Raw genomic sequence first — 20,288 nt, forward strand, 5'->3', positions numbered from 1 at the left:
GAAAAATAACTCTTAACTTCGTCATATTTGAGCAGACAGTTTGTCTTGATTGACGTAATCTAAAAATTTTTGGAAGCCGCGAGAGTGATTAAACTTCTTTTAAGACCTATAAAAATCATTCACTTTGCTTGTTTTTCTTCTCCTACTTTCCACTATAAATGTCGATTCCGAGTCAAAAAATTGTCAGCGGTATAGAGATATTTAGCCTTTGATGTACTTATATGTTTCGGACCTATAGAATTTTGAAACAAAATCTTCTGAAGTGAAAATTGAAAATCTTCATTAAAGGTAGGTTTCTTTCATATTTTCACAGATAATTGAATGCATGTTCAGAGAATTTACCTATTCGTGATTTGTGATGTCATTGATAGAAACTGCAGTTTGTAAAATTCGTTATTCAAATTATTAATAAATAATATCATAAATAAATAAATAATATCAAAGCCCGTGTAAGTTATATTTTTAAAAAGTCCTCGTACATTTGACCTTATAGTTAAAGAATAAAATTCAGCAACGTATTAAAATAACCATACATAACTAGCGCATGAATGTTGCACATTTTTTCATATGCTACCATAAAAATTTGATATATAGAATACCCCTTAATTCAGATAGTGACTTGATCGTGCTTCCTCTTTTGTATTGCTGACCATCCCACCACCACTGAGCGAAGCAGTTTCAATAGGATTTGTTGTGGTCGACTGTTGTCTTTATCACCATCCAACTATATGACTGTCCAATTCTCCAAACTGGCATTTTCTAAAGGAACACTCAGCTCCTCTCCCAACTTTAGGAACCGTATGTTCAAAAGAATCCCGTGCCCATAGACTTCACCTCTCTCCAGAACTGTTTTCTTTTTCGCGGCGATTGGCCCCCCCAGCCACAAGGTGGTCAACCTCAATCTTTCTCCTTATCTTCTCCTACACTTGCCATCCTGTAAACAGTTGGTCGCGAGGGCCTGGTGATAAGGTCTCCGCTTCAGAACCTCAGGGTTTCAGTTTCGAGGCCCGATTCCAACGAAGAACCGTCATGTAAGCGGGTCTAGTGCACGTTAAATCCATGGGGGCCAAATGTCCTCCCGCTGGTGTGATGTGGAAATTTGGAGAGGGGGTGCCAGTTCAAGTGTCGTCCGCGTCATCTGACTGCGGTTCAAGATTACGAGATCCGTTCCAAAATAATCCGTGTATTGTTTTAAAACGGGATGTTAATATAACTAAACAGAACTGACATCCTCTTAAGAGACACTTAATCTCTCTCCTGACTTTGGAATGCGGTATATTCAAAAGAGTCCCGTGTCCATAGTTATCACCTCTCTACAGAATCGCTTTCTTTATCGCGGCAATTGGCCCCCAGCCATAAAGTGGTCAATCTCTGACATTCCTCCTCATCTTCTTCTACATGCTGTCATCCTGTAGACAGTTAACCACTGCAGGACGACCACACGTATAACTTGAAATGAAAGATGGTCACTTTGAGCAGCTAATTACGTAAATATCATGCCGTACTTTGATCAAAATACTGTTTCTGTTTACATTAAAGGTTATTTTTTCGTCCACTGGATGCAACGCCATACTTTTTCTTGAACTTTCCTTAAAAACTATGTACCCTAGAAATATGTTTCTTTGAACATGTTTTTAATACTCAGAGCGAAGACTCTCATTCCGAATTTAATTTTATGATTTAAAATCTACGGTTATTTTGATATTGTCAATAAAATACCACCGGTTTTCTTCCATGTTTTCTGATTTAAAGTCTGAAGAATTTATTATTTTTTTTACAATGAAGCGCATGAAGAAATTCAAATAACTCGTGCGATTTTGATGGGGGGGGGGAATAACTCATAAATATTGTGGAAGAAATACAAATTCTTCTTTGAAAAAAAATCAAAACAACGCAAGATATTTTATCCCGTATCATAGCAGAAAAAACTGTGCAAAAATTCCTCGAATGTTGTGAATTACCATGTAGAATTCGTGATCCATTGACGTAATATGGTTAAACGGAGTCTGATTCAACCCTCATTTGGAAGCTAGGGGTTGATTTTCCAGACATGGACGTTGTGGCAGTTGTCACGACCAATTGATTTTATGTTCCATTGTTCGAGTTACATAACATTGTTTCTCGTCTCCCGGGTGTCACATTAGGCTGCGTGAAATCGGATTGTTTTAGGAATACCTACTAAAAGCTAATGTTCAAAATATACTGGTTTGCTCTGTGTTGTTAGTTGGTTGTATTCCGAATGTTTACCACGTACTGTAAAATTATGTTGAAAATATGCTGGATGGTGCGGAAGTCAGCAGCATCTTTAAAATTCGATAATTTGAGACCAACAGCAGAAGTAAGATCGAACGATGGTATTTTCACAATAATTATTAAAAGAAATCTCAGCTTTTCAGGATACATTAAATGACGGAAAACCCCAGAAAGGAATACGGGAACTTTAATCTGTTACATAATTGTCATCACCAGCTCATGCACAGTGAAGTACATCTCATCATCGAAGTAGAGAACAACACAGCCATACCAACATTATTCCATCAACAGCAGAAGTGAGTTCTGGCATCTTGAGTCAGGTCACTTCTCATCCACGTAGTTGTGGTACTACCTTGGAGAATCAATGTAATAAATCTCCTTGATTCCGCGTTGGCATTATAGTCACTGAATGATTCCCCTGTTGGTACAATTATGTTGATTTAGTTTTGTTGGCCTCTTCTTCGATGATGAGATATACCTCACTGAGCAAAGCTACTCCAACATTGTTGTACTAACAGGGGAAGCGAGTTCCAGCATCCTGAGTCAGGCCACTTCTCATACATGTAGTTGTGGTACTACCCTGGGGAATCAATCTAACAAATAATCTCGTTGACTCCGTTATGGCATTTAGGTGACTGAATGATTCTTCTGTTGGTACAATGTTGTACCAACAGCTTTGTTGGCCTTGTTGGCATCTTCTTCGATGATGAGACTTACTTTTCTGTGCAAAGCTACATCAACATTGTTATACTAACAGAGAAATCGAGCTCCAGTATCCTAAATCAATCCACTTCTCATACACGAAGTTGTGGTACTACTCTAGATAACCAATCTAACAAATAATCTCATTGATTCCACCTTTGCATTAGGATCACTGATTAATAGCTTTTTTGGCATTTAAATGGTGTAACTCCGTTGGCCCTTTTTTTCGATGATGATATATATGACTGTGCAAAGCTACGCCAACATTTTTGTACTAATAGGAGAAGCATCCTGAGTCAAGTCACTGCTCATCCATGTAGTTGTGGTACTTTCCTGGGGAATCAATTTAATTAATAAACTACCTGATTCTGCTGTGGAGTTTGGGCCACTGAATTATTGGGTCACCGCGTATAATACCAAAGGGACTGTGATCAGCTGCAATATGGCCATCACCGTCAATGTTCCATCTTTTCCCATGGGATATTTCCTTCATTTAGAAGACGGCTAACACAACTACATGACCATTGCTACACCCATAAGGAAGCGAGAACTTGTTTACATAGAAGGCGACTTTTTCCCGAGTATTCGGTATGCTGTTTTTGTGAGAATGGTTTAGGATAAGAAAGATGAAAATGAGTTTAGATATTTTTGTTATCAAATCAAAATTTATTGATAGCATTGCTTACATTACATATCATTTTATTGATTTACAATCGTTGGAGGATGCAGGATAGGAATTTGGTCGGCATAATAGCTTACAAATGTTCAACAAGTTGTCCTGCTTTCAGGAGTTCTGTTATTGGACAAAAACCAGGGCATCATTATTATATTATTAAACATTGTTTCTTTTGATATGACATACCATGAACAGCATGATCATAACAACATGCTAACATGTAATTATTAACATTTGAAAGTGATTTTTTTTTAAGTTTTTCTCATTTCTTTGTCACGGAATAGTCTTATCGCATGTCTGCCGAAATACTTGTTTCACGATAGTATGTTTTCGTTCAATAATTAAATATTTTTTAACCAAATGTTGATTTTAGTAAAAAAGAATATTTTTCTTATCAGAATGAATCAGATGATGATTCATTTTTATTCATCCATATGAGCAGTCATTCACTTGTAGCAACCTTGGGTTTTACCCTAACTTCCGTGATTTGGTGGGAAACCCGTAAAAACTAATGAAACTCTCAGTATGTTGCAAATGTGATTCTTTTATTTAATTTCAGCAAATTTCATTTATGCTTTTAGCAGAATTTCTTCTGTGAGTGAATTTTTTGTTGTTGCAAAATTGAATATAATAAATTCTAATATGTATACGAACCTTGAAAGAACATTTTCTGTATGTAAAATATTTAGATAATTTTTTTTTATTCCTATGAATGTTCTAAGGATTCAGATTTGTGTTATTTACAAAATTTTCATTATTTAAATATTTTAAGAAGAAATATTTTTTATCAGCGGTGACTGACATCCTGAAAGGGGATTTAAAAGAGATTCGAACCTCTGATCTGAAATATTATAGCATGATAATTTTTTATGATGTTATGATAATGATTTATCTGTCTCATTTCCTTCTGGTTTGATTGTATCAACCGTTGCATTTGCGCGTAACGATATTGCACCATGCAACTTTCAAAAAGAATGCCTGCAAAAAAATATTATCATGCTAATAAAAGCACATTTTATCTAGTTAAAATCTTCAAAAAATCCCTTTATTCAGCAAGTCCTATTTGATTTTCAAGATATTTCTTTCTTTGTTGATAATATTATTTTTAAAAAACTATCTACATTTGACGACCCGCATGTTTGCCCAGATTATTGGCTTTTTAAGCTGTTAAATGATTAATATAAAATGAATTTAAAAAAATTCAAATTGTTATTTGATTCGATTGAAAAATATGAATTCAGTTGAATCGATTTATTGCAAATTAAAAAGTGTATGCATTGCAAAATAAAAGAAAGTGAAAATCTTACTTTGGTGTTAAAAGTAAACGATTAAATGTTTAGATGGATGAATTTGAATTCCACCATAACTTTTAAAAGCATTGTTACTGATTGTGCAAATAATTGAAATAAAAAAATATTAAAATTAGGTGAAAAACTTGTGCACAAATGGATTGTTATCATAAAAAAGGTAATTTCTGAATCTTAAGATAATATAATTACCATTTTTGTAAGACAATTTTCATTGGCAAGTCATAGTGATTATCCAATTTATTCTTATGTATATAGAAGCGATAACAAAATATATATTTACAATTGTCGAACTCGCTTGATTATAAATCCAGTAACGAAAACTGTGTTAAGTATTATTGTTAAATATATTTGAAACGTACTATCAACAAACTATCGTACAAAGATTTTCTGAATTTTAACAATTTTATAAAATATTTTTTTCTTAATTTTTAGTTTAGTTTACATGGTTTCCCTGAAATTCAAAGCAGTTTCGTTGTTTCAACAAACATTTTATCGCTTAAATGTCTTCCATTTTTTTTAAAGCTAAAGGAGAAGGATTCTGTTTAAATCTATGTAGTTTACAGGACAAATAATAAGATAAGGTTACAGTACCGCGAAATTTAGTAGGTAGATGAACATTTGCATTTGTAATAAAGATGTGATGTCATGAGACTGGTCTCCATTAGAAAGGTTCCTGTAAGCAATAAATAGAATATAAATCAATTAAAATAACACAGTTTTAAAGCTTGAAAGTGTGGCGAAATCATGGGCATGATGTTATATTTGAACGAATTAGCTGAAATTAAATTTAACCACTTTTCCAGCGAAACATCTGGTCGCCACAGGCGACTAGTTTTTTATAAGCACATGCTATTTAAGAATTTATTATTTATCGAATAGGAGAGTTTAATGTGTAGTGGCTTAGCTGGTAAAATGTTTTGAATGATTTTTGCTTCATGTAAGGCGTATCACTCGATTCATTAATAGTACCAGTCCTTTAAATATTATCATTTTAAGTCCTTTAAATATTAACACGTTATCAATCTGATGTCTATAAAGCACCTGCTATTGAATGTCATTTATAAGCACCGTGTTTTAAATATTTATCTCTAGGTCATTCCTCTTCAACCGTAGCTATGCGTGGCATCTTACTAAGGGAAATAATTCAGAATGTATCGTGCCGCTTGTCGGTTAATTTCGATACAAAACACACACTCGGCTCAAACTCAAGTGCACGCATAAACTGATAAATAAACAAACCGCTTATTTGCTGAAGAGAGTGGGAAAAATGGAACGCATATTTTATAACGGTCCGGAAATGAAGGGAAAAATATATTTATTTGGTCTTTGTTGTACAGAATCTCTGATTGCGCTTTATAAAATATTTCTTCTACAAAATGAGTTTAAGAAGATAAAACAGCGTTTCCTTCCTTGACAAAAATTCAACACATTTTTGTGAACACAGTAATACTTTCTTGAGAATATTCAAATTGAAGTTGAATGTCTATTTTGGACATAGAAATAGCCTGTAATTATTTTTTTTTATCTTCGTTATATAAAATTGTATGTATGAAGCCACACATCGTACATAGCATCACACATAGCATCTTGTATATGCATATTTGTTACTGATTTGTTTATTCTTTGAAAGAAAAATAAATTACTAAGGTCAGTGATCTCTAGAAAATAAAATATGGCAAGTAGCGTTTGATTTATATTTTATATATGAACGTATTCGAATATAATTACAAATATTTGTTAGATTAATGGATTGTATAATAATTTATTTATTATGATTTGTTTTATAATCTATTTTTTATCTGATATGCTAGAGTTCTAAAATTTGTTCACTTGTTTTTTTCCTGATGATAACATAATATTTTATAACTTTTATAACTTAACAATTAATATTTTATAACTTTTATAACTTAACAATTAATATTTTATAACTTAACAATTAGTCAGTTGATTAATTTTAATTAAATTTTATTTCTTTGTGAGTAATGCTATTTGGCAATGAATTTGAGAAAAAAATGTACAAGATTTCATTATATTATAATAATAAATAATGGAATTTGTCAAAGACTAAAAAGAAGAAAATAATAAAAAAATGTTTTTTGAAACCCAATTCCATCAGTATACTTAAAAGTAGAATATTTTTACTATCGATGGACTCAAAACCAAATTGTAAAATTTTGAGAGTTTAAAAATAAAAAGAAGTGAAGTTAAAATATGAGAATCACAACAGAAATTTTTTTAACATTTTTTATTAAAATATAATATGAATGTGAATAAATTTTTTGTTTAAATGGAATATGTTTATTAGCATATCATACTTCAGTTTTGATGACCATATTTCTTATAAATAATTTTCTACCTTTATGCAGACACGCATATGGATAATAGCATGTTTTTAAAAACTCTTTTTTTATTTTATAATTCCAATTCCTTTCAACCAGCATCATGTGCTTATTATTTTTTTAGCCAGATTCCATTTCTGCCATCTGGGTAGAATACCGGCCATATGGTTCAATTTTCAGTGAGCCATGTTTATCAAAACCGAATCACACATGAAAATCTGCTCGGATTCTACTCTTACGCATCTGCACACCCCACGTGCGCAGGAGCTTCCGAATCAAGGCCAGCAGATCCCGGATGCAGAGAGAGAGAGAGAGAGAGCGAGAGGTGTGTTCGGCTTGTTTCTATTTATGCGGGGAGTGATGTCATTCTCCGTTTGTTTACTGCCGGGCGCTCCCCTCTCTCTCGGTTGGCGCTCTTCTCTGCCAATTTCATTCCGTTTAAAAGTGGATGATAAACGATACGTTGTTTTTCTGCCTTGATCGCGAAAACAGAGTCATTAGGAGCGAATTGTTAGCATATTTATATCGCTTAGACATCTATTACATACTTGTATGCCTAAATTAATGAGGGAAGAGTACATTTGGGATTGATTTCGTGCGATTTTTTTTTTTAAATCTCTTAATGAAAAGTTCCGCTTATTCTATTTTTGGGAAGCTGCTCTTATCATATCTGATTTCTGCAATGGATAGTATATACAGTAAAAAAAAATTTCGTGTAATGATATAGCGTTTAAAACGCTCTTTTATTATTAGTTGGCTAAAAAGTACAATTTTTTATTTTAACTTATGTGCTACCTTTTTAGGGTTTATTTTTTAGTTCATTATCATATTATGAAACCTTTGGAGTCGATTTTCTTTTCTCAAATTCGTGGTCAGGAAGTGTCACGTCTTATAAGTTTTTAAAAATAAATTGATTCACTGTTAAATACATTTTGGCATTATTAAAATTGTTTATCATCATCGAGAACGCATGAATGCAGAAGTTTTCAAAATTCTTGTATATAATAAAATGTGAGAAAAAAAGTCTTTATATAAAACAAGCATTGTTAAATAAAGAAGTATAAAAATCATTTAATGGAACAAATAAGTGTAATTATATTTATGTATCAGGTGATTAATATATACATAAATTCGTCTCTCTCTCACACGGTATAATTTCTAAATTTTTATTTCAAATTTTCTCGAAGTCATGTCATGGATTCCCAATCTTTTATTTCAGCAAAAATGTACTTCTTTGAGATTTTTGTTCTTTGATTAAAATGTATGGTGTAAATTTAGCAAGACTTTTGTTTAACCTAAATCTTATTGTAAGATGGTTCGAATTCTTTTTTAATCATTATTTAAAGATACTTTTAACATTCTCAATGATGCACAGTGATTTATTTTTGCTACGAAATCATGCACTTTTTAAAATCATTTGAGGTATCCGCTGTGCTTATCATCTTTTAGCTGATCTTTCTTCCCAAAACCATTTATGTCACAGGCAAACATTATCTTTAATAAAACTCATATCAAAACTTGTTTCATTAATAGGTAGTCTGCAAAGGCACTTTTACCGAGTTTTCCTTTGTATTTAACTCAAAATCTTCGTTCCCTCCTAATAATTCAACATGAAAAAAATTCTACTTCTTTAACGGCCGTGCCTATGGAGATAGTTTAACAGATATGCTGAATTGTTGATAATACCTCAATAAATGGTCAAGATTTATCACAAATGCGCACTAACAGTGAATCTACTATTATTGACAGAAATACAGTACTTCTCTTATTTTTTTGACACATCGTGTGTTATGTTATGAACATAATTCTGCCTTAGCTGATCGACAAATTTAAAACGAACTGTTGTAAAAATCTTTACTAAATTTCTTTTTCATTACTCACATGTTTACACTTTTAGACATTTGGAATTCGTAGACATTTCATGTTTAGATTTTATTATAAATTGATAAAAATATTTTAATTTCATGAGTGTAGTGCAATTGAGCCAAAGATGGTTTTTGTGCTATAAAACACAAACAAACTCAAACTTTACTAGATTTTATTCTTTTTATATTTGCTTATCATACACCCCTGTGAGTAAACTGCTCACTAAAAATATCTCGAAGAAGTTTCAAGTTTCATGGCTTGGAATTTTAAGTACCATCAAATGCATAAGTAAACACAATGTTTTGAAATTTCGCAATAATTTTTTTTCCCTTCTCTTCATTTGACGATAACTTATTTCTTTTTCGTTGTCATTAAAAGCGTAATTTCATGTTTTCTGGTTTCCTGACAAAACAATTTTCATTTTTGTTATGCCATCATTTTCTGTAATAAAAGAATTTCACTGAGGACATTAAAGTGAAATGAACATTGACATGAAGTTCAAGCAAATGATTCAATAACTTTTAAGTGAAAATACTTCATTCGTAAGTCAGAATCAACCGGTGGTTGACTGGTTTTTAATATATTACTCATGACGTAATTTATGCCAAAGTAACTTTATTTTGAGTTATTTCAAATATTTGTATTAGATTTGCTGAATCATTTTTGTTCGATTTTAGAAAAGTTCAATACAACCAGACATTTATTCGGTCTTTTCCAAACAAAATATTTCATCGATAAATTGACCGAATCTATAATATTTCACAATATTCTTTATGATCGATTTAATGATGTTGATCAGTATTTATAACAAAGATATAAAATTATTTGTATCATTTTTAATTAAATAAAGTAGGTTAAATACTTTGAACAAGAGAAAAGTCTTTATTTGAAAATGACATATTTAAAAATTTGAATTGCGAATAGTTAAGAAGAATGTTTATTGTATTAAGTCATCATTTGTAAAGATGAATTTACGCTTTGAATATAAAATAAAAAAACAAAATATTAGTTGCTTGTTTGATTTTCTCAGTTTTCATTTGTACCTTTTACATTGTATATCCTATTGCGTATTAAATCAGGCGTCGACAGTTAAAAGCCTTTCTCATTGACCTAGCATGATGATCACGTGATACAAAATCCATCCTATAACCATCGCGTTCAATCAAAAAGACTCTTTAATATAACTAAACTAAACATAAGATGGTTTCTTTTTAAAGCGTTTTATTAATTTCTATATCAAGCATAGCTGCATTGTGAAAATCTCGTTAGAAAAATATTATCATTTCAATTAATTTATTTAAAAAATATATTGATGATGACAACCACAAATATTATTAACTTTAAAGGAAACACAAATAAAAAAAATCATCCAAAATCGGTGAACCAGAAATACAGAAATAGGTTTGGTTTATTTATTTATTTTTCCATTTTCAATGTTTTGATTACTTTACTCTTTAAATCATACCTATCGCGAACAGAAGTTTAATATTTCAATCTAAAATATAAAGTTATAAATTAAAATGCCCTTACTTTATAGCGAAAGTAATATTTCGAGGTTAAGAATTTTTGAATTCGCTTACTTCATTTAACTACCTGCGCATCGTCGTATCCATTATGTTAATTTTACATCAGTTTATGCTATAATTATAGCTTTTTTTTTTTTGCTTTAGTTCTATTGATAATTGTATGTTTTTTTTTGTTGTTTTTTTTTTGCATTCTGAATGGTCTTCAATAATTATAATCAATTTGTCAATAACTATATGAATCATATTATTCTAATTTTCTAATATGATACTCGAACCTGCATAAAACTTTATAACATTTATTTATTAAATTAATGCTATAAAAGTTCTTTTATTATTTTAGTTTATTTTTTGTTTTTTATATTTTAGTTTTGCTTTTTTTATGTTTTAGTTTAGCATTTTATTGGTTAATATGTATCAATTTATTCAATATTTAATAATTTTCAGTTCGTTTTTTATTTAATTTAATTTAATTTTAATTTTTTGTTGGTTAATATGTAAATTAAATCAATATTTTAATAATATTTTTTATCCTTTTTTTTTTTCAAAATGAGCCTTCTTGTGATCCAAAAAATTTCTATATTTACAATCTCTTTATGGTATAATATATAACTACGGTTACAAAACATAAAATGTCAAAATGTATCTATTTCACAGAAAATAATCTTGCTTTTATAAAGAAAAAAAGAAACAGGGAAAAAAAATTTATTACTTTTGTAATGTGTTTTTAGTTTCTTAGAATTGTCTAGAACTTTTATTTTGATTCAATTTCGAAAATGTGCTTGAAATCATATTGATTATTGATCTAACTCTATTACGTTAGATATTTTGGGGTTTTATTTCTTATTAAAGTGCTTTTTGGCGCCTTATATGAAAGTATAAAAACGAAGATGTCAGCAGTCTAGACAAATAATCACCTGCAAAGTTATGATAACTTGTACGTGACAAATGAGGCATTAGATAATTATGAAAGAAGTAACTGTTCTCGCTATCTTCTTTCTCGTGATAAATATTAATTTATTTTCTTCTGTCAAGTACTAAATATGAACGAGAGAATTTATTGAACCGGCTGAAATTCTTTTTAGAGAAAAATTCTATTTGTAAGTATTTTTATAATCACTTTATTTATTTATTACTAACTAATAAACTCAACGTTGCTTGGAATGAAAATATTTTTGTTTGCAAAAAGTACTCTTATTAATATAAATAAAAATGGTACACTAATTTTTATGTTCCGCTCGAAATCTAAACTACTGGATAGATCAAAGCGAACTTTGCTCAGAAGTATTAAGTATAAAAAATGTTTTAGAGCAGTTTTTATTATATTTATTTAAATATTTCATTTTTCATAAGTAAAAAGCACGAAAATAATTCGATTTCCAGCAACGCTGGATTATCAGCTACCATAAATTAAAATAAAATAATTCACTTATTGTTTGTTCTTTTATTTTTAATTTAAATATCTTTCGCACCAAAAGATTTTTTAAAATCACAAACGATCGATTTGTTTTCATGAATTTTTAAAGAACATTAAAAAATTTGACATTAAGAGTGGAAGCAAAATAAAATGCTATAAATCAGAACTTTAGTTATTTTAATAGGAGTGGTGATACTTGAAATGAAATATTCTCGATATATGAAAACATAATTTTTAATTTATAAAAAATTAATTATGGAATCAATTGTGACGAAACTTTCCCTAAAACTTAAGGAATGTTTCAACATATTTGCTAGTAAAATGTAAAGAAAAATATCAAGTAGTTGAGATTTCTGTAAATACAAACTATTTTTGGGTTTCACTTTTATTTTCAGTTATTAATCTTATTTTTATAAATTCCGAGAACTTCAGAATTGAATTATTGGAATTAAAATATCACTGTATCGCCATAGACACTTTAATTGTTTAATAATTGTAACATTTTTTTTTTTTTGCTTTCATTGTTAAGATTTAAATGCCGTCATTGTCATCATTTAAAAAAGAAGTAAATGGGTGTAATTTTATTTTACACATATATATTTACACCTTTCTTTGAAAATGGTAAATTGTTTATGGAATTCTATTTTCTTCACGTTAATATTAAAAGAAATGAAGAATTTGTTTTCAGGATTTTAATGTATGTTATTTATTTTTAGAAAATTAATAAAAGAATTTTATTTGTATTTCAACAGAAACTATATATATATATATATATACAGTGGCTCAAAAAATTGAGAGTACACCTTACTTTTACTTCATAAATCCGACTTTCAATATAAATAACACATTACCGGGAAGTGCAAACATGATTTTATTTTTAGACATAACAAATGGTTTCATTAAGAGTAAAAATAAAGAGAAATCAACGAAAAATTTCTAAATTGAAAAGCTTCAGAAGCATTTTAAATAAACATACGCAGAATTTTGCCTCAAAAAATTGAGAATACACCAATGAAATTTTTGCAATATCACGCATAGAAGCAAAGTGTCACTATTAAATTGCATGTCTTTTGGCTCTTATAATGGCCTATAAACGTCATGGTACCCGATTTGACCCATTTTTGGTGGTATTTGAAGATATTTTACCCCATTCTTCTTGCACCACTTGTTTTAAATGGGTTTTGTTTCTTTTTGTGTTTTTGAACCCCTTTTTCGGGTATGGCCCTCGAATATTCAATGGCATTGATGTCGGGTACTGTGGTGGTATGTGTAACTGCTATTTACAATGAAAAAGACACATATTTTGAAGTTACGTGTATTCTGTTTGGGGTCGTTGTCTTACTGGAAATTGAGATTTCCATCTAAACCCAAATTTTTAGCACTTTCCTTTAGATTGCTGCGAAGTATATCCAAGTAAACCGTATCATTTATAATGCCATCTATAAAAATTAAATTTCCGACCCCGGATGAAGCCATGTAACCTCAAATCATCACGAAGTCACCATCATGTTTAACTGTAGGACGTAAATTTTTTGGATACAAAGCAGTATTAGGCTTTCTCCATACAGTAAGATGGTTGTCACTGCCAAAAATGTTGAGGTCCCTTTCATTACTAAATATAGATTTCTTCCAAAGGTAATTGGTCTTCAATTGATGAGTTTTTGCTAACTTCAAATGCTTTTTCTGAATTTGCAAGCTGGTGAACGGTTTCTCTCTAACAATGCTACTTTTATATCCAGCTTGTTTAATGGCATTTAGCACAGTTTCAGCACTTACACTTCTGCCTATGATTTGAAAAGTTTCTGCAATAAGTTGGATGAACCATATGGTAGCAGCAATCTAAAGGAAAGTGTTAAAAATTTGGGTTTAGATGGAAATTCCATTTTCCAGCAGGACAACGACCCCAAACAGAATGCATGTAACGTCAAAATATGCCCTTTTCATTGTAAATAATAGTTACACACACCACCACAGCACCCTGCCATCAATTCCATTGAATATTCGTGGAGGATACTCGAAAAAGGGGTTCAAAAATACAAAATTAGAAACAAAACCCATTTAAAACAAATGGTGCAAGAAGAATAGGGTAAAATATCTTCAGATACCACCAAAAGTGGGTCGAATCGGTACCATGACGTTTAGAGACCATTATAAGAGCCAAAAGACATGCAATTTAATAGTGACACTTTGCTTCTATGCGTGATATTGCAAAAATTTCATTGGTGTATTCTCAATTTTTTGAGGCAAAAATCTGCGTATGCTTATTTAAAATGCTTCTGAAACTTTTCAATTTAGAAATTTTTCGTTGGTTTTTCTTTATTTTTACTCTTAATGAAACCATTTGTTATGTGTAAAAATAAAAACAAGTTTGCACTTCCCGTTAATGTGTTATTTATATTGAAAGTCGCATTTATCAAGTAAACGTAAGGTGTACTCTCAATTTTTTGAGCCACTGTATATATAAACGATGAACCGCAGAATCAGTTACTCGGTCTTAACGATATTAAGAAGTGTAAAACATTTAGTGGTAAAATGATCTGAACTTTAAATTGAATTACACCAATAATATTAACAGCAGATTTCTAAACATTTTTTTTTTTTTTTTTTTTTTTTTTTTCCGTTTTCGGATAATGTTATCGAACATTCTAACAAATTTTTATTGCTGTATAGAAAATCTCGTTCAACATTGCAGTTGCTGTCATTGTTGATAATGTTACTTTTCTGATATTCGGATTTTAATTCCTTTTTAGTTTGGAAAATGTAATGTAATGTGTAGAATGCTATTTAAATGTAATTTAACAGTTACTATTCTTATCAATGGCATTATTTTCATTTCATTTAGAATTCAAGTAGAGACTCTTTTAAATATCTCTGTAAAGGTGTTTACATAGCAGTAACATATTGGGTACAGGGAAAAACATTTACGTGGGCTGTTTTTTTTTCTTTTTGTTTAAATGGATTAATTTCTTTCGTATTTTCGATTTCGAAATTGAAATAAAATGAACAGAAATGCATATTAAATAATTTGGATAGATATATTTTTTATGAAATGATTTAATTTTTATTCAGTTTTCATTTAATACTTACAGCTATTAACAATATTTATATGAAATATTATGCATTAGATTCTCATTTAAAAAAATTCAAAAATTTTGGAAATATCAAAAACATGCATTTGAGATTTTTCAAAATGCTGTAATTGTTATGAATTTTTATTATTAAATATGCAGATTTTAAATAACTGTAACTTAAAGTATAATCTTTACATTTATTTTTAATCGTAAAATTAAATTGTAATTATATTGAATAGTACGTGTTTTCATAAATTTTAATTTTTTTAATACATGGCTGTTTCAAATAATTTCCGGAATTCATGGCTATGAAAGGGTGAAACTGGTTTGTAAAAAGTCGTGACAATAATTTTGGCAGAGTTGGAATTGTAGAAATAATAATTTTACTCTGGTAAACTTCCAATATTCGTTTATTGCAACCATTAAATGTGAGATGAGTAGTTTTTTTTTTTGTTTTGTTTTGTTTAACTAACTTACTCTTTTTTAAAAATAATTAAATTTTTAAAAAGTTCATTTGTGCGATATTGCCGCTTTATGACGAGTAATTTCGGTTGAAATTTTATAAATCAGGTGAAAATACTCTTTATTGCTTAAAATCTCAAAAAAAGAAGAAAAAACACGTAAATATTGATACTTTGATGTTAAATTTGCATATTTTATTAAGCCAATGAACATTATTAAATAAATTCAGGATAAGCAATTCGAAATTCCTATAGCTCTCACACCCGCAAAAGGCTTCCAGTCTTATTAGAATACATTGAGACCTAGGCTCATTATCAATTTTGTAATCCTCAAAGCTTAGATCCCTATTATATTGAAACTACTGTTGAAAATAAGTTTCAAAAACATTATGACTTAAAAAAAGTTAATATTATTTTTTCATTTTTTTTTCTATAATTCTAACACAAAAAGGAATCGTTTCTTTATTCCAGTACTTTGGAAGTTCTTTGCACAGTAATTATGTCGATTTCCTCTGCATTAAAGATTCGGGTTTCGTTGAATTTTTTATTTTCAAAAACCACTTGTAAATTTTTAAAATAATTTTCAACTTCCTTGTTAAAAGTGATTTAACACATGATGAAGGCACATGATTTCTGCATGACGGTTTGGATTTTTTTAATGATTTATTGATTGCATTGGAAAATAACGCTAACCACTGCTTTCCAACAATTTTTGCAGGACGCGGTGATCTAGTGGTAAGGTCTCGACTTCGGAACCGGAGGGGTTCAGACTGGAGACCCGATTCCACCAAAGAACCGTCGTGTAAACGGGTATGGTGCACATTAAATCCGTTGGGGTCAAACGGATGGGGAAATTTGGAAAACTGATGCCAGCTGGGGTGTCGTCCTCGTCATTTGACCGCGGTTCAAAATACGAGGTTTATCTTAAAATAGCCCTAGTGTTACTTTAAAACGTGACGTTAATATAACTTAACTAAATCAACGATTTTTGTAGATTTATGCAAATTAATTTCCATTTCATTGGTTTCAACAAAATCAAATTGGCTCAATTCATAAAATAGCCTAACTAGCTTCAGAGTGCATTCATCGAAATGTTTTTCGGAGAAACTGAGAAAACCGTCTTCTGTCCTTAGCGATTTTCCAAAAGATAAGATTGTGCAATTTTGTTTCGTCAGGTGGATTCAGGTATTCCAAAAGATCTACTTATTTTTCTGAGTTTTCGGCCTCATGTGAAACCAATTTATGCACCTTGTTCCAGAATTCCTTATTTGTACGTCGCGAGTATTTAAAGGAATTTATAAAATGTAAAAAAATGAATAATGTATGCTTTAGGTAAAATATTTCCTTTCAGTGTATACTATAGTTATTGCATTACACGGAATTACTTCACACTAAATTTATTCATTCAAAAGGTCTGGTTTCGTTTGAAAATAAATAGTCTCAAAATGATTTATTCTAATGATAAAACACTGAATCTGACAATAGTTTGCTGATAGGAAATTTTATCTTTGCTTTCAAACAGTGGCCTTGTCTTAAAAACCGGCAGCCCTAAATGCAAAGGAACTATCTTTGTTCAAGAATGATGCAAGAATGACGAGATACTGGGAAGGTTAACCAAAACCGTCTCCCGCACTCTTTAAAACAGCTATGCGTAGAATTTCCCAGCTTTCCTCCACTGAACTTGAATTGAAATTTCTTAAAAATAGTTATTTAAATTGTTTTTATGCTATTGAATTGCATTGGTTATTGTATGAACATTTTGTGCAATATTAATGTCATATAATATTAAATGAATATAAATTATGTATATACAATAAAATCAATATAAATAATATGAAATGCCTTTTAAGACTTAATAGAATATACATTTTAATTTTTTTGGTAATTAATGAACATAATTGGTTCATTTTATGCTTTTCTTTTAAAATAAATTTAAAGAATGACCAATAAAATGCAGATGAGTTCTATTTTAAAGACTAAAATATCAAATGAAAAATATTAGATAATTAATATTGTATCAATACCACTGAGGAACATGATTCGATGCCGTGAAAAAATAAATAAAGTGCAACTCTTGAATGATCGTTAGCACTTAAACAAAGGCTTGAATTAAACGGTATATAAACATTAAATAAAATCGCTTTTCAATTACCATTAAGAAATCAAATCTCTTTTTATTGTAGCTTTTGCATGTCATTCCATCGATAGAACAAGTACTTTTCCCGCCACTTCATTACGTCATCCTTTGTTACCTGCTTTTCACGGTGGCACCATTCCCGAATTCCTTTTATTTCTCCTCTACGTCATACCTGAGCGTGTTTAAATTTGGGTATGCACACTTCCCAAAAGGGGAAGGTGCTTTAATTGCGCTCCGAAAAGGCGGGATCGCAAACGCGGTTGAGTGATCGGGAACCGTCTGCTTGGCAGTTTCTAGGTCAGACACGTGGATGCTTTATTCCTGTACAATGACCTACAGAGATACCGCTCGAAATTCCTCGCAGAACCCTTTTTCCTCTCCTCCGGATCGATCGGGTTCGAAAACTTGGACACGTTTCTCTGTCTGGCGTGCCTTCTCAACTCTTCTGAATCTCTGAGCGCAAGGTGTGGGGAGGACGGGGGGTTGCCATTAAAATTGAAGACGCTGTTTGTTGTTCAGAGGTAAGGGGTCGTTACTAAGTTTCAAATATGTTTTTTAGTTTAGTTAAAATATGCGTCCGGTATAAGATACATTTGGTTACCTCACCGGACATTATAGATCGTCCGTTTTTCAAGATGGCTGAAATTCCGAGGGCTTCTATGTTCGAACATGTTATAAAATTCTTGTTTTCCTTCGATAACATATTATTAAGCATATTAGCATAATTTTACTATATAGATAAGCCAAATCTCTGATCTAATACGGATTAACGGACAGTAGAAAAGGCGGATATTCCGTTATTTAAACGCACGCTTTCAGTTCCACCTATACCATTAAAAATGCCATTTTCTTAATGCCAACATATTCTTTTCTAACTTCTTAATACGGGTCATTACTTCATAAATGTTTGCTGTTATGAAATACAATTTTATTTTTTAAGTTGAAACTAAAAAAATAAAATTATTAGTTTTCAAGTATTTAAACCTAAACTAGCGAATTCATTCATTCAAAGAAATTTGACTTAACAAATCCTATTCATTATTCCTATTAATCCCTTTCATACTAATTTTATCAAAATATATATTAAAAAAATTCGAAATATTTTATGCACATAAATCAGTGTTCTTCAAAATTCGTAATTTTTCAATATTTTCGTTTTATTAATTTTAGATTGTGCTTTAAATTGAATTCATAATGTTGTATAAGTTTCAAAATTTCTAGCAGAAAACACTCTAGGAGTAAATATATGTTTACCCACTTAAAGATATTTTATAAAACTTGAATTACTGAAAAAACTGAACATTATGAATTAATAATGTCAAACATTCTTCAATTTATTTCGTAGAATTAGTTTTTAACCAAGCAGTATAATTGAAAGCCTATTTAATTTTAATAGATTCGGAAGATTTTACGAATATGAATAACAAATTGGATTATTGAATTAATAAACTCAATAGGATTTTTTTTGTGTAAAATAATTTTCAATGTAAACTATTGTATAAAGATTATAAATTAATATTCTCGAATCGTTTTTATTCTTATATGCATTATATAAAATATTATAAATTAACAATATATTATTTAAATATCAACACTATTTTCCATGTCGATTATGAGATTGTAATTCACTACTTAGTTTATCCTTGGGTTGGGGATAATTTTCTTTTATTTTAAATCTCCCGTGTTACTCCGTCTACAATTTTGCAGGGAGGATTCCATATTTTGATTTAGATGTCAGCTATTTGGCGACAAAAAGCGAAGAATAGTAAGCATTTTATCATTAATCACTCTGTCTTTGAATTGAGGAATATTTAAAGGTACTGATAAATGGTAGGAGAGCAACTCGTTATCTATCTCACGTTTCTTGCATTTGATTATTTTTAATTAGAATTTTTGGTACCTAAAGTTAAAATTGTGAGACAAGGAAAATATAATGATAATTAACATTTGTTGATGATTTTTTTATTAAGGCAGGGACATGCAAAATACGTTTAATTCTTAAAATAATGATCTAAGAATTAAATTACTAACTAAGTATGATGGATGGTCGAAAAATGAGAGAGCTTTATTAATTTCCTGTGATGATCTGGAAGATTCGCGAATTATTTAGTTATTTCGAAATCCAATAAATAATCGTGAGCATTATTTAGAAACTAAATAATGATCTGAAACGGTTTCTCTTTGATCCCTATCAGTCATGGCCGAAGAAACCGGCTTCAGAAATATTTTTTTTCTCCTTTTTTTTCCTTGCAGCAGTTAAAGTGAAACCTTGACTTGGATATTCAGCTTGCCGTGAATCGATTAATTTTGTTTTGTACTTCTTTATTGCTTTTTTCCCCCATATTCAATTTTAACTGCAGGTTTATTCAGTTTTTGAAGTTCCGTCAAAACTTCAATTTTCTTCAATTTATTTTGTTCACAGGTTTGCATTACTCATGTAAGCATAAAAGATAAACTTTGATTTTTTTGAAATTTATTTGTTACTAAATGGAGGTTGGAAGGAAAGGAATTATTTTTCGTTATAAAATCTAAC

General features: G+C 30.2%; 1 protein-coding gene across 4 annotated transcripts in view; it reads left to right on the forward strand.

The window, feature by feature from the left end:
* Nucleotides 1-20,288, forward strand: part of LOC129987428 (protein FAM13B-like) — a 93,695-nt gene that overhangs the window by 45,942 nt on the left and 27,465 nt on the right. Inside the window, exon 1 of one of the 4 annotated variants that reach the window (XM_056095407.1) lies at nucleotides 18,062-18,276. The exons of the other annotated variants lie outside the window; for them this stretch is intronic. The gene's annotated coding sequence lies outside the window, so the exon portion shown is untranslated. Of the gene's footprint in view, nucleotides 1-18,061; nucleotides 18,277-20,288 lie in introns of those variants that run through there. 4 annotated transcript variants of the gene reach the window in all.

This window comes from Argiope bruennichi, chromosome 10 (assembly GCF_947563725.1).
Source record: "Argiope bruennichi chromosome 10, qqArgBrue1.1, whole genome shotgun sequence".
In the NCBI taxonomy this organism is placed as follows: domain Eukaryota; kingdom Metazoa; phylum Arthropoda; class Arachnida; order Araneae; family Araneidae; genus Argiope; species Argiope bruennichi.